Source organism: Rhipicephalus microplus, chromosome 5 (assembly GCF_043290135.1).
Source record: "Rhipicephalus microplus isolate Deutch F79 chromosome 5, USDA_Rmic, whole genome shotgun sequence".
Classification (NCBI taxonomy): Eukaryota; Metazoa; Arthropoda; class Arachnida; order Ixodida; family Ixodidae; genus Rhipicephalus; species Rhipicephalus microplus.
Genome location: NC_134704.1, coordinates 213,756,759 through 213,778,823, shown reverse-complemented (window position 1 = coordinate 213,778,823; position 22,065 = coordinate 213,756,759). Strand labels below are relative to the sequence as shown.

Sequence of the window (22,065 nt, the reverse complement as noted above, 5' to 3'; positions counted from 1 at the left end):
ATGGGTTTGTTGCGCCAAAGCTGATTGTAAAATAAATTTGTAAACAAAAAAATAGGTCAACAGATGGTTTACCGATGCACCTGCTGCCCCACGTTTTGGTGACTTACGCCTCAATTATTTCCCGCTCCTGTTTCCTTCTACATCTTCCTAGTGCTCGCGTCTTCTCAGGTGCGCAGTTGCCTGACGTGTATTGCTTGCTGCAATGAAGAGCCAAGTTGCTTCCCGTGTCACTCGTTAACGTGCTCTTGTGTTCCCTTAGACGTTCATTGAGGCACCACCGTGATTGGCCAACGTACATATGTCCACACGCCAGAGAGATATCGTACACGACGTTTCTTCAGCAAGTGACGAAGCACGTGACGTGCTTCTTGGTGCACGTCTGATTTCTGTGTTCGCGAGAGTTCACTTGGCGGAAAATGACTCCCAGCTTGTTTGGGGCGCTAAATAATACACGGAAACCTACATGACCTGCATTTTTTATGCGATTCAAGACGCCGTGAAGGTAAGGAATGACCGCAATGTTTGGACTGGAAACACTGTCATTTTTCTTTTCCTGAAAATTCGGTGCGTTTCTTGCACAGAAACGTTTTCGCCAGTCTTTACGGCATGTAAGAGGGGGATCCGGCATCACCTATTCTCTATGTATCGTTGAAAAAAATATCTTGTACCTTGTGGAGGCAAGATCGCTGCAATGCACTCCTCAGCGCTGATCAAGGTGGACGATTGGGCGAGTTGGTGATTCATGATCGACGTATGTAACTGCGCGGTAGTAAACACGGACGACAAGAAGATACAAGTACAAGCGCAGTATATATATGACTGAAACAGAAACAGAAAACACGAAAATCTACAAAAATGATGACTTAGCACTTAACAATCGACAAAACGTGAACGTTTGACAAAAGCAGATTCAAGGACCATGTGCGCCACTTGCCAGATACCGTAGCTCTTTATCTAAAAGAGCTAACGACGGTTTGCTGACGCAGTGTTCTGGTTCCCGTGCCATTTTTTCCGCTTCGACAATCATACGGGTATGATCGTCTTTGTGCCTGAACATTACGACCGTGCTTTCGAACTGCGCAAGGCAGCCACACCTACTGACGTGCTGAGCTAAAAAACCTTCATTGCCAGTGCGCTTGTACTTGTATCTGCGCTTGTACTTGTATCTTCTTGTCGTCCGTGTTTACTACCGCGCAGTTACATACGTCGATCAGCGCTGATACCACGACGCCCCGCTCGCCGAGCTTGGAGTGTCCAGACGTAAACGGAAGAAACGCCTTCTTGGAGTGGGGAGAGTACGCCCAACAAACGCGGCCTCCTGAAAAATTACCTTCTATATTCAAAAACCTCAAACGTTGGTCACCTGGCAGCGCCATAGTCAGGATCAGGCCTTCGAGCGTTTCTTCAAATAAATGAAGAAGCTGCCTTGATCGAGTTTCACTGCAGTTGCCCTCCACCAGGAAAAGCACAAGGAAGTCATTTACTTATCGAAATACACGTACAACAACGACATCGCCTAACTTTTCTTCAAATCACTCATCTAAATGCGCCATCGGGAAGTCGCTTAGCACAGGCGCCAAGCAACTACCATTGCAGATGTCTTGCTTTTGTTGGTATAGAGAACCTTTGAACTCCACAATCGAAGAGGGCAGATACGTCTTCAAAAGCTGAAAAATTCCTTTGACGCTAATGCTTCATTTATTTTGAAAGCGAACCACTCCATGTTTGTCAATCACTTTGTTGACGACCTTTATGAACATGTCCTGGGGCATAGAGTAGGAGAAGTCTTTGACGTCAAATGGTACACCACGAGCTCCTGATGGAACCAAGTTCCTTAGAAAAACTGAAACCTCAAAGGGGCTCCTCATCAAGAAGGGGTGCTTCAACCGCAGCAAGTTGAAGTAACGATTCAGATGGCGTCCAAGGTGGCGTTACCACGTGCCACGCTCGGAAATTATTCCAATTTCGTACGCGGTGCTACACCCAATACTGCAATAAAATACGAACTACTCTGTAGAGGCACGCTTGTTCAGTAACATGTAATCACTTGCGTCTCTCATAATCATATAGTGGTTTTGGGACGTTAAACCCCACATATCAATCAAACATGTAATCACTTGGTCCGCTGCAAGCGAGTGAAAAGGTAGGGACGCAAAACTAAAAGGATGCGCATACGCACTCGCCACGTCAGATGGCACGGCGACGCAATTCATCTGAAGAGGCTTAAGCTTTATCTTAGTTTTATCAGATTGCCATCGCTACTCGCACGTCCCGATTTGTTTTGAAGACGGATGTACAACCAACAAGCCGAGCTGTCCATAGTTTTGCAATACCTTGATTGATTGATTGATTAATATGTGGGGTTTAACGTCCCAAAACCACCGTATGATTATGAGAGACGCCGTAGTGGAGGGCCCCGGAATTTTTTACCACCTGGGGTTCTTTAACACGCATCTGAATCTGAGCACACAAGCCTATAACATTTCTGCCTTTATCGGAAATGCAGCCGCCGCAGCCGGGATTCGATTCAGCGACCTGTGAATCAGCAGCCGAGTACCTTAGCCACTACACCACTTCGGCGGGGCAGTTTTGCAACAGCGTTGGCCAGTTTATTACAGGGACGACCGTCTATGTCTATTCGTAAAAGCGCTGGCAAGGAATACATTAAGAAAGCTTCTTTGACCTGAACAATACAAAAAAAAACAAAAAAAGAAAAAGGAGGGGAGGAAAGAAACAGATTGACGCCAAAGTAACAACTGCTTTATTCTTCTGACAGCATCGCATATATATGCAAAAAACTACATACATTGCATGCGCACGCACAGCTTCGTATTGTATACGTACTAACAGATAAATTTCCATATTATATCACAACTCCTGAATGTGAACGCATAGTGTCATATTACACGCGTAAACACAATATTCTAACCAAGTTGTGCACGCAAAAATTCATATTCGATGACATGCAAAGAAACGAAGGTATTGCGACACAATCAGCGCCTCTTTTTTTTTTTTTCATTGTGAGATGCTTCCAAAGCAAGCCTTGCTTATTCATTCCTGCTTCTGCCTAGAATCAGCGTATCATGAAACCGCGGCGAACAGCCAATGCAGAAGTTCAAATGCGCAACAATATGTGCCCCTTTGTCTAATTTGTTTGCTATTTTTATGCACAAGTTCCCTAAGACGCTAATTTATGCATCTTCCCGTTTGCCTGATGCAGAACCGGCCCCGTACCAGAAATACGCTATATAACACACAGGTGTTGCAAGAAATAAAGCAGGCAACGTGTTTTATTTGGCACCCACTTTTGCTACTAGCGCAAGTGCTGGAGCACACCTTCGCGCGTTTGTTGGGCGCGGAAAACACCAAGGGCACCCCACGCCTGTTAGCAACTAAGTTCTTGAGTTGATGTGTGATCTTCTGTACAAAAAGCATTACAACAGGCCTGAACAGCTCACGTTCATAGGTTGCGTTCTTACTGTTTTTTTTTCTGAAGCAGGGCTTCAGAAAAGGAGAAGGTGATTGACATTTTAGAGGTTTTTATGCAACACGGACAAGAGCTCACTTTTATGCATGAGCTGCCACAGAAGAGTGTTTTACAAGCTTTTGACCCGAGTGTAGGAGTATGTGACCGGCATGTGTGGGGGTCTTACAGTCCACGCGTACAAAAAGAGCTGTTACATTTTAAGTCAGCCCACTCGAAAGAGGTTAAAAGAGGAATAGTATAAACTTGTGTAAGTTCGGCTCTCAAAAATTCGTGCGTACATAAAATGCAGGAGAGTTCTGAATATAAGAAAAATGGCAGCATATCCACGCAGTGAATGATGGAGAGCGGGGCTAAGCATCCGTCTGTCCATTCGTTCTTGCTTCCGTCCGTCCATGCGTGCGTCTGTGTGGCCGCCCGTGCGTCCATCCGCCCGTTCGTGCGTCCGCACGTCCATCTGTGCGTCCGTCCCTGCGTCGGTCCATGCATCCGCTTTTGCGTCCGTCCATGCGTCCATCCATCCGTGCAGCCATCCGTGCGTCCGTCCATGCATCTGTCTGTGTGTCCGTTCGTCCACCTATTCAACACACCAAGTACCACCATCTCGCATCCTTTCATCATATATTCCTCATATAGAAGCACTGCCATCCAGCGGACAGTCCAAGGACTGAACTACAGGAGGCACACGCGCTCTTTCTTACGGCTTGCGCTTCATGTCTACTTCCCACCTTTAACCACCTCGAGTTCATGGTATATACTAGTTCACTGTATTCATGGCACTGCGGCCCAACGCTCGCTAAACCTTTCTGAAATCAAGGAGGTTACGCCCAGCGAGTATAACGTAGCAACCCTTTCTTGTCAGATAGTGTTCAATGTACATGCCAATGGCTGCTAAGGGAGAATGAGAGACAGGAGAATTTGGCATTTAGTTAACGCGCACGCTGCGAATTTTTTTATTGTTCACCAATGCACAGAAGAAATCTCCCACTGGCACCACATTGGAGGTCAAAATGTAAGACTGGTTACACACTACTACTACTACTACTACTACTACTACTACTACTACTACTACTACTACTACTACTACTACTACTACTACTACTACTACGAGGGACGAATGGGTGCCGCTATCAGGAGTTTCGTCCCTAATATGCCGTGTATTGGATGCAGGTTGTCCTAAGACGCTCCTCACGGCCGTAGTTGAAGCCCTGCTTCAGAAAAAGAAAACCAGTAAGAACGCAACCTATGAACGTGAGCTGTTGATGCCTGTTGTAATGCTTTTTGTACAGAAGATCACACATCAACTCAAGAACTTAGTTGCTAACAGGCGTGGGGTGCCCTTGGTGTTTTCCGCGCCCAACAAACTCGCGAAGGTGTGCTCCAGCACTTGCGCAAGTAGCAAAAATGGGTGCCAAATAAAACACGTTGCCTGCTTTATTTCTTGCAACACCTGTGTGTTATATAGCATGTCTGTGGTATGGGGCAGGTTCTGCATCAGGCAAATGGGAAGATGCATAAATGAGCGTCTTAGGGAACTTGTGCATAAAAATAGCAAACAAATTAGACAAAGACGCACATATTGTTGCGCATTTGAACTTCTGCATTGGCTGTTCGCCGCGGTTTCATGATACGCTGATTCTAGGCAGAAGCAGGAATGAATAAGCAAGGCTTGCTCTGGAAGCACCTCACAATAAAAAAAAAGAGGCGCTGATTGTGTCAGCGATGCCTTCGTTTCTTTGCATGTCATTGAATATGAATTTTTGCGTGCACGACTTGGTTAGGATACTGTGTTTACGCGTGTAATATAAAACTATGCGTTTACATTCAGGTGTTGTGAATATTATGGAAATTTATCTGTTAGTACGTATACAATACGAAGCTGTGCGCGCGCATGCATGCAATGTATGCGCTTTTAGAACTATATGCGATGCTGTAAGAAGAATAAACCAGTTGCTACTTCACGTCAATCTGTTTCTTTCTTCACCACCTTTTTTCTTATTTTCATTTTTCAGTATTGTTTGCGCCGAAAAAATCTTCTTATGGCGCTCTGTACCAACTATACCCAATGCAAGTTTACGGGCAAAATAGATTGATTGTTTTCTTCCCCCCTTTTTTATGGCGGTGTTCACTGGACACTACTCTGCCTCACTGTTTGCCTTAGAATTGTTCTTTCAATGTTTCATCACCAGGGGTATCCTTGAGTACTCGTACTTTGGAAACACTGTCTGTAAAACGTCTCCTGCATTTTGCGTATCATAAATTCGTAAAAAAAATTGCAATCCTGCTTGGTCAAAGTTCTTCCAAAAAAAAAACAAAAAAATCACAGCATATCCACGGAGTGAATGATGATGATGAGTGGAGGGAAGCGTTCGTCAGTCCGTCTATGCTTCCATTCATCCATTCGTTCTTGCTTCTATCTATGCGTCCGTCCATTTGTGCGTGCGGCCAGCCGTCCGTCCACCTGTCTGTCTATTTGCCTATCTGTCCATCCGTCTGTCCGTGCGTCTGTCTTTCTGTCCATCCGTTCGGCTGTCCGTGCGTCCATTCATCCGTTCGTCTCTGTTAGTCGTTCTTTCTGTCCATCCATCCATCCATCCATCCATCCATCCATCCATCCATCCATCCATCCATCCATCCATCCATCCATCCATCCATCCATCCATCCATCCATCCATCGGTTTGTTTGTCGGTCCATTCGTGCGCCCATCCGTCCATCTAGTGAACACTCCAAGTATCCTTATCTCGCATATTTTCATCATATATTCATGATATACAAGTACCACCATCTAGTGGACATTCTAAGGACTAAACGACAGGCGGCTACTAGTACGACGACGTCACGGGACGTACGACCCACGGCGTAAGGAGCTTCGCCCCTAAATGAAGTGATAGGCGTTTTTAGTACGGATGCACATGAAGATGCAGGTCGTCGACCTCGCGAGCTACCGTTTTTCGCTCCCGAGTGTCAACTCTTGGACAAGCCAGCTTGAGCTTCGGAAGCGAAATTTGAGTGCAAAGGAGTAGGCAGGCAGCGGCAACATTCCCCAGGCCGTCGCACGCAACTCTTGCGCAACCAAAATGACTCGGGCCCCTTCCCCGGCCGCCTCGCCTTTTCTCCTCGTAAAAAGACGGCAACGGAGAAGGGTTCAGGCTCGGGCCAAGTTCGGAGAACGGCGTTCACACGGTTTCGGCGTCTGGTGCCGCCACGATCCGCGCCCCGTCATTGAGGACTCATCGACTGCACATCACAGAAGGATATTGCAACGGAGTGAACGGACCACGTCGTGAGTTGCTGCTTCTTTATATTCTCTAGTGACCGTCTGCACGGTACTCGTATACGAGAAGCGGTACACTTAGTAATGCCGTGGTGAGCAATGCGCTCGCCAGGCGAGAGGGATGCGCGGCCGCTGTCAGTGCTATTCGTGGATGCTGCAGGGCTGCGACTGAGCTTTTGTCGGGGTTTTGAGAGGGCCGGAGGCAGCCTGTGGCTCCCAAGGGTGGGGAGAACTGGTTCTCTCTAGAAAAATATCAGTTGGTCCCATCACATATCCGGCCCAGGAGAGAGCTATGGCGGGAGAATTAGGCGCAACCCAGTCGGTTCGAGCATTCCGGAGTCCATCTGCAGATTGGAGTGTGTGGTTCATGAAGGATATTACGGTTTTCCTAAGTTAAAACAACACAATCATCATCTTGTAAAAAGTTCTTATGGAGCGTTTAGGAAACAGTGACTCATGCGCTATACTTAGCCACGACATGCCCGTTGAAATAAACTTTAAAGAGAAAAAAAAATGCACACTGACAATCTGCTGGTGTCCGCTAGGAATCATTGTACTATAAACTCCTCGTCTTCAGACTGACGGTAGTAACATTTTGTTGGTTTACATATTGGGACCTGAGACCTTTGCTCTCTGCAGCTCCCCTTGTACGTTTGCTTTGAGACACCGCATATAAGGTATCACTGCAAATATTACTGCTTTGTGAATATAAATCAAGTCAGAAGGAAGGTAATTCAGTTTTAGTTTTATTTCATTGAAGACGCCCATCGGTTGAGCATTAGTTGAACAACGGCATTCAAAAGAGTAGAAACAAGCAGCCATGAATTATTTATCATTGATAATTATCAGTGACACGTTCTTGGGTGATGGTGGCGATGTCACAGGATGGTCTGGAGCTGCTGTGCGGAATAATGAAGCCATACAAGGGGGAGAGGGGTGGTGCCATGGCGGGAGGGCAACTGCAATAGATGACTGGTGAACTATGATATGCGCTGTTTCTAGGATACATGATGCTTGAATGAAATAATAATAATAATAATAATAATAATAATAATAATAATAATAATAATAATAATAATAATAATAATAATAATAATAATAAAAAAGTTGCACTCCTACAACGCACGGGGTCGATATCGGTGGCAGCGTAGAGCCCTTGCATCATTCATGGTCAGACTACATAGCATATATTCACAATGCACTATATTTCGTATCAACGGACCATCAATGCATTGCGAGGAGCAAGACAATTAGACTATTGGACTCGTCTGTCGCGAGTACGCTTTGAGTTGGCGCGTATCACTCTGGCTTAAATCAGCAGGCGAGTCATGCCTGGAGCCATCTTCGCAGCCGTACTTAGTCGTCGTGTGTAGATTGGCTCCGCTCCGCTCGCCACGAACTTATTCTTGTGCGATGACATTCCGACAATATGGTAGCGTTTACGGAAGGAGCTTGGCGAGAGTGGTGTTGAAGCGGGAACATAGACCGGTGCTGGACGAGCGAGGAGCCGGAAACTAGCTCTGTATGTCCCGCCGTGACAGCGCACTAAGGCACACACATGTGGATAAACTGTTTTGTGTAGGCCGTTTGAAACTGCTCGATTTGTGCCAAAATATATGTTCTGAGACTTAGTAACGTAGTGTTTTGGGCGTGTCGGTACGTCACACTGTAGTTTTATAGCGCACACAAAAAAAAACACGGGCAGAGACAGACGGGACAGGCGCTAACATTTAACAATGTTTCCTCCAGAAAAGGCAACTATATATATAGTTAACGTTGCTTTTGAATTATCGTGATCGCCCGCACTTTTCGAATTCATATATTTTTACGTAGATACGCTAATTTCTTGCACGAAAGGGTGATTGACGGTTTTGAAACACAGTTATCTCCCAGCCAATCAATCATTTCAGCCTCCATGATTTCACGGGTCCACTGACCTCTGCTCGTGCCGACCACTGAACACTCATGAAAAATCGCCATGCACATGGTGCGGACATCGTCACTTGCATTTCCACTTGATTTACTACAATGCCCGCAGTGGGCATCGAGGAAACCACCCCTTTTTTCTTTAACGTTGTACCGGTGTTTCTTTAAACGTTCATGACCCACATAATTCTTGCCACATTTCAACGGAAACTTGTACACAACTGCATTATTGCACTCTATAAACCTACTTTGATTCTTCGTTTGGCATTCCTGCTTGTCCGATGAGGCAAGCCTGGTTAGTCTACACAGACTGCATTTTTGTGGGAGCAGAAAACACTACCTTTACGTTCGCACCCTGTCCTTTTTATTAGTCGGTGGATATACGTTATGACGGAGACTGTTGTCGTAACAACTGGTGGCTGGCTGCCGGTAGTTTCTTTTTTTTTTTTGACGAGTTATACTTGAGAAAACCCTCCGCTACACTGGCAAGCACATGCGTAAGGTAACCCGCAGACCGAAGTCGACATATTTGTTCGTTGAAACTTTCGCTCGTGTGCTCAAGACAGGACTTGCGCAGGGCGCTGAGCAAGCAAGTCCTCGCTGTTCTCGTCTTCACGAACTTAGAGTGTGCCGACGGATACGGAAGCAGTGGTTTGTTGGCGTGAGGGTTGTACTTTAAATAGATGTCTTCGTCATACAATAAAAGCCTGATGTCCAGAACGCAAATACTGCTGTCAACCGGCAACTATTGTGTTAAACTAGAGGGATAAACCCTCCCGCCTGAAGAAGAGAGCGTTAGTGGCTACAGAATTGAAAGAGTAGCTCCACTTGAAAAATTGGGATTAGAATTAAATGTGGCAGTAATTTTGTCGTTTGGCAGCATTAAATTCGGTTATAGCCACAGGGACGTCTGCTCTGCGGTATTTGAATACATAATTGAAACAAAGCGATTGCCATGTTAATCTGCCTATATATATATATATATATATAGCTATGGGATATGGCACAACGGGAGCGTTGTCAACAAGGATAAATATATTTATTTCCCAACAGTTTCGGGAGGGGTCCTCCCTTCATCAGGGGATGAGTTATACTGACATGAGCTTCCAGACTTCGTTGCTGCCGCGTCCCTCTCGCCTTGAAAGATGTTTGCGAAAGTGAGAGGGAACTAGAAAAAGGAAAAAAAAAACAAAAAAGGGGGAAAAAAGATGAAAAAGAAAAAGAAAGAAAAGAAAGAAAGTAAAAAAGGGGAAGAACCACTGTCAACACTGAGAACGAAACCAACTGTCCGTGTCCGTCCACATACGGTTCATATCACGTGCTGTTCAGTTCTTGACGTGTGTCGGGCCACCCAAGATTGTCGCCGCGGTGCCGGGAGGGTCCGTGACGGCGTGCGTAAAGAAAGGGTTTCCCCGTAATGGGTTGGTCGGCGTGCGGCGTGCGTAAAGGAAGGGTTTCCCGTTAATGGGTCGGTCGGCTACTTACCTTTAATCTTCGTCCGTTTCCCTTCAATGGTCATCAAGTGGTAGGCGAACGTAAACACTTTGTATGTGCATGTGGAAAAAAGAAAAAAAAGGAAGAAAAAAGAGAAAAAAAAGAAAAAAGAAAAGCAAAAACAAGAAAGGACAGTGTACACGTACGAGTCAGTCAGAAAAAAAGCATGGTCTCCAGCTATCAATCTGTGTCACCAATTTCCTCCTGGCTTACTTCTCGGAGGCAGTTGAGTTTTCCGGGGTCCTCGTTGATGCCGGCTACTAATGTTCGAAATTTGAAAATAAAATATGCCTCACGCTGTTCGCGCTCGCGTCTGTTTGAGAAACCGGACTGCAAAAGAGTTCCGCTGATATTTTCAAAACTGCGGTTTGGCAGGCGCAGATGTCTAGATAAAGGTAGCTTCGGCAGTGAAGTGGCGTTGTACCGGTGACTATCGAACCGCAGCCGTAATGGCGTGTCTGTTTGGCCGATATATTCTTGTCCGCAGATGTTGCAATGTAGCATGTATATTACGTTACTGGAGTCACAATTAAGGCTTTCAGTTATGCAGAATTTGAAATCCGAGAACCTCGCTTTGCATTCACGTGTTGTGATCATCTGTGGGCATACCTTGCATCGAGCTTTTCCGCAGGGATGACACCCTGATTGAAATTTGGGGGCGTTTGTTTTTGCTCTGACAAGAATGTCCTTCAGATTTTTATCCCGGCGGTACACCACGTGAGGTGGCTTCGCGAAAATAGAAGTTAGTCGTTTGCTTTGCCTGATTATGTTGAAACTGGGGGAAAGTATGTTGTTGATTCGTGGCGCTGATGAGGAGTAAGTTAGTACAAGGTTTGTTTGGGAAGTCGTTTTAGATACTCTGTTTGGTCCCTTAATTATATGATTCCTGTTCGCGTTGCGAGCACGTAGTATGGCATCGTCAATAATGTCTTCCGGATAATTTTGTTTCAATAAGGAATGCTTTAGGTGTTCCGCGTGTCTGTCAAACTCCCGCATATCGGTGCATATTCTTCGGTACCGGTAGGCCTGAGAATATGGAATACCCGTTTTGCAATGCTTTGGGTGGCTGCTGTTGAAATGTAGGTACAGTTGACGGTCTGTAGGCTTTTTGTAAAGGTTTGTTGACAAGCGGTCATTTTCGACCGTGACAGTGACGTCCAAAAAGTTAATGCTAGTTTTGGAAATTTTGTGCGTGAATTTTATTGACGGGTGGCACTTGTTAAAATCCTCTATGAAGCGGAAAAGACTTCGCTCATCATGGTTCCATATCATAAAAATATCGTCTAAGTATCTTCTGTAGTAGAAAGGTTTCAAGGTGCGTCCCTCAATGAATGGGATTTCAAGTGAAGCCATAAAGGTGCTCGCGAAGTTTGGGGCCATTTTCGTGCCCATTGCAGTGCCACAGACCTGAAGATAATGCTTGCCGTTGAACTATATATATATATATATATATATATATATATATATATATATATATATATATATATATATATATATATATATATATATATATATATATATATATATATATTGTAAAGGAGAGGAAGTACTCCGGCGCAGATGCAGCAGCATCGAGTGTGCAGCAGCGGCTCGAGCTCGGAAATTGCGGCTGGTGCATCGCCTTCCAAGCCTTCCAAGCATCAACCTTCCTGCTTAATAAATCTCCTTTATAATTGGTGGAGCCGTGCCGGGTACCGTCCCTTACACCTTCCCGCTACCATCCTGGAACTCCGTTCTCGACGGCTACCTTCTGCTATGCCGGACGCCGATCAGCAGACGCTTCCATCTCTTCCGGCCACCTGTCCAGGCAGTGTTCCTCAGCGGGAGCCTCCAATCTTCAGTGGAACAGATGACAACGACGTTGAATAGTGGCTCTCGACTTTCGAACGGGTGAGCGCTTTAAACAGATGGACGGACGCGGACAAGTTGACACGCGTTTCGTTCTATCTCGCGGGTGTAGCCAGCCTTTGGCTTAGAAACCACCAGGCAGACGTCCGAACGTGGCCGCAATTTAAAACGTCGATTGTAGCAGTCTTCGATCGACCTGCCGTCCGAAAACTTTGGGCCGAGCAACGTTTACGCACACGCGCACAAGAAACTGGTGAAACCTTCACAAGTTACATAGAGGACGTCGTCGATTTGTGCAGACGCGTGAACGCCGAAATGACGGAAGCTGAAAAATGTAAGCACATCCTCAAAGGGATTGACGACGACGCTTTTCAAATGCTCTTGGCGAAAAGCCCGACCACTGTTAACGACGTAATTAGCCTCTGCCAAAGCTACGATGAATTGCGGAAGCAGCGAGCTCTGACAAGACGTCCTCCAGCGCACGATTTGGCATCGCTGTATAATGTGATCAGTGGTCATGACCACGCGTCACTAATAGCCGAAATAAAAGCATTTGTCCGCGAAGAAGTTGCACGACAGCTTTTCTTGGTGCCTTTCACACCAGAAGCTACCACAACTTTACCATCGTCTCTACGTGACGTCATTCAAGGAGAGGTCGCCGAGGCCTTACCAGCTGCTCGCGAGCCTAATCTTGTGGCTGCTCCTCTCACCTACGCCGCGGCTGCAGCCATGCCAACTCGCAAGGCGCCTGCGCCTCCGTTCCAGCCTCACGCGAGCTATCCCCCAGCTCCAGTTCACTGGACCAGCACTAACACCGCCAACCCGTGGCGCACCCTCGATAATCGCCCGATATGTTACGCTTGTCGATACCCCGGACACGTCGCAAGGTATTGCCGCCGCCGGACGCATATCACCAATGAAAACCGCCGTGAGCCTTTCTTCCCGCTTGACTCCAACGCGCGATACGGTTCCTCCACTCCAATGCCAGCCCGCTACCAGGACGACCGCCGCCCTCGGCCGGGACGTCTGCGCTCGCCCTCTCCACGCCGCCGCTCGCCTTCTCCTATGCGTCGACGGCCCGCACCTAACGAGGAGGAAAACTAGACGACGCAGTTCCTGAGGCAAGAACTGCGCAAGTTTCGGTTTGCCCAAGTCCTCATTTGTCACCTACCAATGTTATTGATGTGTTCGTCGAAAATATCCCTACTGTCGCTCTTGTAGATACCGATGCAGCTGTTTCGGTTATAGATGCTGGATTTTTTCGCTCAATTCGTAAGGTTACGACGCCTTTCTCTGGATTACCGCTTCGCACAGCCAGTGCTCAACCTGTTCAACCGACCGCAGTATGTACAGCCCGCGTGACAATTCAGGACGTTCTGTACACGATAGAGTTCGTGGTTCTTTCATCATGCTCCCATAATATTATTTTGGGATGGGACTTTTTGTCACGTCATAACGCCGTAATCGACTGTGCTAGGGCTGAGGTCAAATTTTGCTCACTGGATGACCAAGCGTCCGTCGACACCCAGTTTGCCGCTAAACTTGTCGTTAGCGATGACACCTACATCCCTCCATGCTCTTTTGCGTTCGTGCCAGTTTCATGCAGCGCCATATCCGACGGCATGGTCTTCTTCACACCATCTCCAATATTCGTCGCCCGAAGAGCCCTCCCCCTGCCTTTTGCTGCTCTCGATCTTGTAGAAGGGTCAACCACAATGCCAATTTATAATCATGAGTCGTCGTCTTTATCCCTACTTTGTCACGAGTGCCTTGGCCACGTCGAGACAATCAGTTCTTCCAGAATTATATCCGTCCCCGATGAGGTGCTTTCTACCTCCGTCTGTGAACTGGCTGTCGTCTCAGCGCCTGACTCAACGTCGGCAAACATATTTCAACCATTCATCGCTGCAGATTTGACATCTTCGCAGCGTTCACAACTCCTCACCATTCTTGAGACCTACCGCCACTCTTTCGACGTTGAACAAACATCTCTTGGCCGTGCCTTAGCAGTAGAACACCACGTCGACACTTGGTCTCACTCACCGCTGCGACAACGACCATATCACGTGTCCGCTACAGAACGCCGCGTCATTGCTGACCAAGTAGACGACATGCTTCGCAGAGGCGTCATTCGACCTTCACAGAGCCCATGGGCGTCTCCGGTGGTTCTTGTCAAAAATAAAGACGGCTCTATTCGTTTCTGTGTCGATTTCCAGCGATTGAACAAGATCACGCTGAAGGATGTCTATCCACTACCGCGCATTGACGATGCTTTGGACAGTTTGCAGGGTGCCGAGTTCTTTTCCTCGTTAGACTTGCGGTCAGGCTACTGGCAGGTGCCTATGGCGGAGGCCGATCGCCCCAAAACCGCTTTTGTCACGCCAGATGGCTTATATGAATTCACCGTCATGCCCTTCGGACTTTGCAATGCACCTGCAACGTTCGAACGAATGATGGACAACATCCTGCGTGGACTAAAATGGAAGATATGCTTGTGTTACCTCGATGATATCGTGGTCTTCGCCCCTAACTTTGCACACACTTACGTCGCCTTCAGCACGTCCTTACTTGCTTAACTAACGCCGCTTTGCAATTAAACCTCAAAAAATGTCGATTTGCCATGCGTCAACTGAACATTTTGGGCCACGTTGTTTCCAAGGAAGGCATCCTTCCGGATCCCGAGAAATTGCGAGCTGTTACGGCGTTTCCTAAACCTGCCACCATCAAAGAACTTCGAAGTTTCATCGGCTTGTGTTCGTATTTCCGGCGATTCGTCCGAAACTTCGCGTCTATTATATCACCTCTCACGCAACTCCTCAGCAGCTGTAAAGACCTCTTATCGTGGTCCCCTGCCTGCGACGAGGCTTTCACCACCCTGCGACGGCTTGTTACGACGCCACCCATTCTACGCCATTTCGATCCTGAAGCTCCAACTGAAATCCACACCGCGCCAGTGGTGTAGGCCTGGGTGCTGTGCTCGCACAGCGTAAACCGGAACATCAGGAATACGTCGTGGCATACGCTAGTCGCACACTTACCAAGGCTGAGAGCAACTACAGCGTCACAGAAAAGGAGTGCTTGGCCATTGTATGGGCCCTTGGAAAGTTTCGCCCATATCTATATGGTCGTTCTTTTGACGTCGTGACCGACCACCACGCGCTGTGCTGGCTTTCGACGTTAAAAGACCCTACTGGCCGCCTCGCTCGCTGGGCGTTGAAAATTCAAGATTACGACATACGCGTGGTTTATCGGTCAGGACGGAAGCATGCTGACGCCGACGCCCTTTCCCGTTCCCCCCTGTCCCAGAATGCCACAGCTGACTCCGCTTGCGATTCCACATTGTCAGCGCTTGACTTTGACACCATTGCTATCGAACAAAGCAATAACCCGTGGACTGCGTCTCTCCTCAATCATCTCTCCGACACTTCTGAACTCCCAAAGACGCGAACGCTTCGGCGCCAAGTTCCACACTTCTCGATACGTGACACGCTTCTCTATCGACGCAACTACGCACCAGAGGGACGCAAGTGGCTGCTCGTCGTTCCACGAACCCTGAGGTCGCAGATTTGTTCCTCTTTTCACGCTGACCCACAATGTGGCCACGCAGGAGTCTTCAAGACCTACGAAAGGCTTCGACATCGCTACTGCTGGCGTGGCATGTATACCTTCGTCCGCAACTTCGTCCGCTCTTGTGCCGAATGTCAGCGCCGAAAATCTCCACCACACGCCTCCGCCGGTGAACTGCAGCCTTTACCATGCCCTTCCCGACCCTTCGAACGGGTTAGAATAGATATTTATGGGCCACTTCCAATGACTCCGACTGGCAACAGGTGGATAATAGTTGCTATCGACCACCTAACGCGCTATGCTGAGACCGCTGCTCTTAAAACGGCTACAGCACAGGAGGTTGCCACTTTCCTACTGCGTCATTTTGTGTTGCGTCATGGAGGCCCTCAAGAACTCCTCAGTGACCGCGGCCGCGCCTTCTTATCCGAGGTCATTGAAAAATTGCTCGCTGAGTGTGCTATTGTACATCGCACATGTACCGCTTACCACCCACAAACCAATGGGGCTACCGAGCGCTTTAATCGTACTCTCGGTGACATGCTATCTATGTATGTGACGCCTGACCACTCTAACTGGGACTTAGTTCTCCCATTCATTACATACGCCTATAATACGGCAACGCAAGCGACAACAGGCTTCTCCCCTTTTTACCTCCTCTACGGCCGTCACCCCTCCCACACCATTGACACCATTTTGCCCTATCGACCAGACGCGTCCGAGTGCCTACCGATCTTGGACGCCGCCAGACACGCAGAAGAATGCCGCCAGTTAGCTCGTCGCTTTACCTGCGATGACCAAAACAGGCAAAAAGCAATTCATGATGCCCAGACCTCAACTCCCATTTTTCTTCCGGGTTCTCTTGTATGGCTGTCAGTGCCGCATCGCACACTTGGGCTCTCTTCCAAACTTCTGCCAAAGTACGATGGGCCATATCGTATTGTCGAACAAACTTCGCCAGTAAACTACCTCATTGAGCCTCTTACGCCACCATCAGACTTGCGACGTCGCAACCGCGAAGTTGTACACGTCCAGAGGCTCAAGCAATACCACGGTTCAACGCCGCCTGCCCAGGACTAAGTCGCCAGGATGGCTCCTTTTCTCTCCGTGGGGCCATTGTAAAGAAGAGGAAGTATTCCGGCGCAGAGGCAGCAGCATCGAGTGTGCAGCAGCGGCTCGAGCTCGGAAATTGCGGCTGGTGCATCGCCTTCCAAGCCTTCCAAGCATCAACCTTCCTGCTTAATAAATCTCCTTTATAATATATATATATATATATATATATATATATATATATATATATATATATATATATATATATATATATATATATATATATATATATATATATATATATATATATATATATATATATATATATATATATATATATTTAAGTCACCAGAAGAAGCGAACGAGCAAACGAAAAACGATGCTTTATTACCAACGTTACGGCCGCGGACCGGCCTTCGTCAGGGCATACGTGCATATTACACTAACACGCACTTCTTAAAGACATAGCATGGGGGCCCCCAATTGTGAATCATCACTCTTAGCAATATTGACATACATGTTAACAAAAAGATATTCAGACATGCGCAGCATTTTGTTGATAGCGGATAGCATTTTGTTCTCCGCTATCAACAAAATGCTGCGCATGTCTGAATATCTTTTTGTTAACATGTATGTCAATATTGCTAAGAGTGATGATTCACAATTGGGGGCCCCCATGCTATGTCTTTAAGAAGTGCGTGTTAGTGTAATATGCACGTATGCCCTGACGAAGGCCGGTCCCCGGCCGTAACGTTGGTAATAAAGCATCGTTTTTCGTTTGCTCGTTCGCTTCTTCTGGTGACTTATAACTCGACCGGAATCCAGGAAGACTTTCAAGAAATATATATATATATATATATATATATATATATATATATATATATATATATATATATATATATATATATATATATATATAATTTTAGACTCACCATTACCACTGTCTCAAATCGCATCTGATAGCCTGCATCGTTCTCTGCTCAGATATACTCCTTTTTCGATTTTCGGCTTTTCTTTCTATATTTTTTTCAGCCCAAAATTACGTTTTCTTTGAAAAACCATTAGCTTTTTAGTTAAGATCCTGCCGCCCGGTTCTCGGCCGATCCCCCTTTGTGCGTGTGCGCCAGAGTGTCAAGGATTATCATCATCATCAAGAGTGGCAGGTTTAGCGAGCTAGCCATATCATATTGCCACATTGAATATGCAGCACCAAGAGAACAACGAAGAACACGCGCAGCGAGAGAAGAAGACGAGGTTCTTTGGGTCCCCGGGCATGCTGGAATTGAACTAAATGAAATTGCTGATTCGCTCGCTTCGGCATTTTTAAATTTCCCGGTGGTGCTAGTAGCTCCACAGTTTCCTTTTATTACTGCCGAACGATTCAAACGCCTGTTAATCTTAAAAATGAACGAAACGTCGCTTGTACAATCTGAAGAATTTCGGCACTTGCAATTCACATGGAACACCGCAAAATGCCTTTCTCGTCAATGTGAGGTGACCCTCACAAGCTTTCGCTGTAGAGTTCCTCTGTTAAATTTTTATCTCAACAAATCAGGATTTTCATTAACTAACCTATGTGTAGTTTGCAATGAACCGGAAACAATCGATCACTTTTTTCTCACATGCCGCCGCTTCGCCTCACTGCGCCGAATAATTCTTGAAAGACCGATTGGTATGCTCGGATTGCCAGTCAATACATCCACCCGATTATCGTTTGTAGCCAGTCAGTTGGGTGTGGGCCACAGTGCTATTCTGTCAGCGCTACATAAATTCATTCAGGCAACCGGAAGGATACGCTGCTAGTGGTACTGCCAGATATATCCAATTCTTTCTTCCCCTTCCTCATTCTTGTTAATTTGTTTTATATATTCTGGTTTATCGTATTCTTGTGCAATTTTTTCACGTTTTTTCAAAGGAACATTATTATTGTTTCTATCTAATTTCTCTTTATTTTTTAGCAAGCGTTGTAAAAAATGATCTATCAAGAGGTACAGTGTGGCCAATTCCCCATGTGGGTATGAGCCAAGATCTAGGAGACAAGACAAGACAAGACAAGGTTCTCTTCCTATCAGTTTGCCAGTCAGTGTTCTGGTACAATTAAAGTGAGTTTCCTGTATTCGACTGCTGCTGTTTCTACATTGTGACACTGGTGGAGGCGCTGGGTACATGTTCGGGACGCCTGACAACAGCCCCCCATCTAGCCCACAAAGAGTTCCGCGCATCGACACCCCCGTTCACCGCAGCAGCCGCCGCCTGTTAGGCCTCAGCCCGGAGTTTGGTCCATTGCCAGAAAGCGTGACTGTGCCAGAAAGCATGACGGCGCCTGGAAGCACTGGCCCCAACATGTCCAGCCCAAGCACGACACAGGTAACTGTTTGAACCCTAGACTTCCGGTTGACTTCCACGGAAACGCATATGAGGACGCACATGCCTGGCTCGAGGAATTCGAGCACACAGCGAATGTTAACGGGTGGAACACCACACAGAAGTTGGCTACGTTTATTTTCCGCTTCAAGACGGAGCTCGAACATGGTTCACGAATCGCGTGTGGTTGTCTTGGGACGAGTTCCGGCAGAAGTTCCTCGACACGTTCGCGAGCACTGAAAGACGAGAAATCGCACAGCATCTCCTCGAGACACAGATTCAGAAACCAAATGAATCCGTTACGATGTTTGTTGAGGACATGGCGCGGCTATTACGTCGAGCAGATCCTAATATGCCTGAAGCCAAAAAGGTTAGCCACCTCATGCGGAGCGTTAAGGAGCAGCTCTTCGCTGGTCTCGTACGAAACCCGCCGACAAGTATTCATTAATTCTCCAAAAAGGCGACATCTATCGAACGCGCACTGCATCTACGTTATCGCCAGTATGACAGCCCAACCCACAGTGCACCGATCAGCGTGGCAGCCACGACCACAGCAATAACACCCGACGAAGGTTCTTTGCGCCAACTAATACGAGAAATCGTACAAGAAGAGGTCAAGAAGCTCGTCGCCAAACCGAATGACTGCGCGATCGCCTCAGTAACGGAAGTTGTACGCCAGGAGATCAGGCAGGTGCTCTCGCTTCCTGAGCCGAACACGAGCACTCCCAGGGCAAGCTATGCAGACGTAGTCCGCCGACAGCCAGAGAACGTGCCGACACCACATCAGTACCACCAGCAACATCCGCTGACAGCGCCTTGGTACTACAGACAAACTTCGACGCCGAGGCGGCCACCACTTCGCAAAACTGACATCTGGTGTACCCCTGATCATAGGCCCCTGCGCTTTCACTGTGCGGAAGCAGGCCACATCGTTCGGTATTGCCCGTATCGCGCCGCAGGGTACCAAGGGTTTCCTTCTACTGTTCCTCGGCGCCATTTCAACGGAACACCTGATGTCGACACGAGTGTCATGACCCCGCGGGATGCTCCTTCTGGGTTTCAGTCACGCTCACCCTCTCCTGGGCGTCATTCTCCATCCTCTAGATGGAGCACCACTGACATGCCAAGAGGGAGATCTCCTAGTCCACGCCGGGGAAACTAAAAGCAGCGACGTCAGGGGCGAAGGTTGCGAATCGTCGAAGTGCTGAAACTCTCCCAATACTGCCGAGCGAAGAGGGACACATTTTCAATGAATCGACGAAAGATGGGGTTGTTACTGCCGAAGTTGCAATTACGATTGACGGACATGACGTCATGGCATTGGTCGACACTGGCGCGGACTTCTCAATAATGAGTGAGAGTCTGGCAGATACGCTCAGGAAGGTTAGAATGGAATGGACAGGATCGCTGATTAGAGGAGCTGGAGGGCAGCTATACTCACACCTACCGGAAAGTGCACCGCAAGAATGAAGATAGGGGATGCATCCTTCCTCGCAACTCTTGTTATTCTTTCCGACTGTTGCAAACAGGCAATCTTGGGGATGGATTTCTTGCCTGAATATGGTGCCATCATCAATATACCGGACGGTGTACTGACCTTTTCAGCGGATCAAAGCGCAGCGCTACACCGAAAATCCCTGCGAGTCATTGACGATGTGACCGAGGTACCTCTGTTATCGTGCCGCCTTATTTCAGTCACGTGCAGCGAGAAGAATACTGGAGAAGAAATCGCTGAACAAGTATTGACGCTTCTACTCTCTCGTGGTGTTGCAATTGCCAGAAGTATCGTCAATGTTGTGTGTGGTGAAGCGGAGGTTCTGTTGACGAATTTTACCAACGGGCGACGACACAGTACACAAGGCACTACAGTCGCCTACTTCGACGAGATCACCGAAATCCGTGAGTGCTGTGTAGTACACCAGGACGAGCTGCAAGCCACGTGAGCCCCACCACCTATTGACGTAAGCATGGATTTTTCACCAGCGCAGAGACAGCGTCTTGTAGATATTCTTCACCAGTTCAAAGACTGTTTTTCATCGACCTCGAGGGTCAGTCAAACGCCACTGACGGAGCATCGAATAATAACGGAGGAGACGGCAAGGACAATACGACAGAACCTATACCGCGTAGCACCGAAAGAGCGTGAAGCAATCCAGGAACAAGTGAAGAAAATGCTCGATGATGACGTCATCCAGCCGTCAAGAAGTCCTTGGGCATCGCCGGTAGTGCTGGTTAAAAAGAAAGACGGAAGCTTGCGATTTTGTGTCGACTACCGCAAGCTGAACCGTGTGACAAAGAAAGACGTATACCCATTACAGCGCATCGATAATTCACTCGACAGACTGAGGTATGCACGCTACTTTTTGTCAATGGACCTCAAAAGTTGGTATTGGCAAATTGAGGTCGACGAGCTAGATAGAAAAAAGACGGCTTTTGTAACGTCTGACGAGCGTTATGAATTTAAAGTCTTGCCATTCGGATTGTGCTCAGCCCCCGCAACATTTCAGAGACTGATGGATGCCGTTGTGTCAGGCCTTAAGTGGCAGACATGTTTGGTCTATCTGGACGACGTCATTGTTTTTTCAAAAACATTTGAGGAACACCTGAGCAGGCTGCTATCGGTATTCAGGGCAATAAGGTCTGCTGGCCTGACACTGAAACCCGAGAAGCGTCATTTCGGTTTCAAGGAGCTCCAATTTTTAGTTCATGTGGTGAGCCATAAAGGTGTTCGACCTGATCCCAATAAGATTGCGGCCGTCAAAAAATTTCCGGTCCCAAAAGACAAGAAAGCAGTCAGGCGTTTCCTTGGCCTATGCGCATACTACCGAAGGTTTATTGCTAATTTCTACCATATAGCCTTGCCGTTAACACGACCTACAAAAGAAGACGTTTTGTCCACATGGGGCGACGATCAACAGGTGGCATTTGACGATCTCCGACAACGCCTGCAGACTCCGCCTGTGCTTGCTCACTTTGATGAGGATGCTCCTACCATGGTCCACACAGATACCAGCAACGTGGGTTTAGGCGCTGTACTCGTCCAGTGGCAAGACTCAGCCG

The 22,065-nt window shown here is 47.4% G+C and overlaps 1 protein-coding gene across 1 annotated transcript in view; it reads left to right on the top strand.

Moving 5' to 3' along the window:
- The first annotated feature begins 6,594 nt into the window (after positions 1-6,594).
- Positions 6,595-22,065, top strand: part of LOC119173534 (alpha-crystallin A chain) — a 186,436-nt gene continuing 170,965 nt past the window's right edge. Inside the window, exon 1 of the mRNA XM_037424342.2 lies at positions 6,595-6,768. The gene's annotated coding sequence lies outside the window, so the exon portion shown is untranslated. The remainder of the gene's footprint in view (positions 6,769-22,065) is intronic.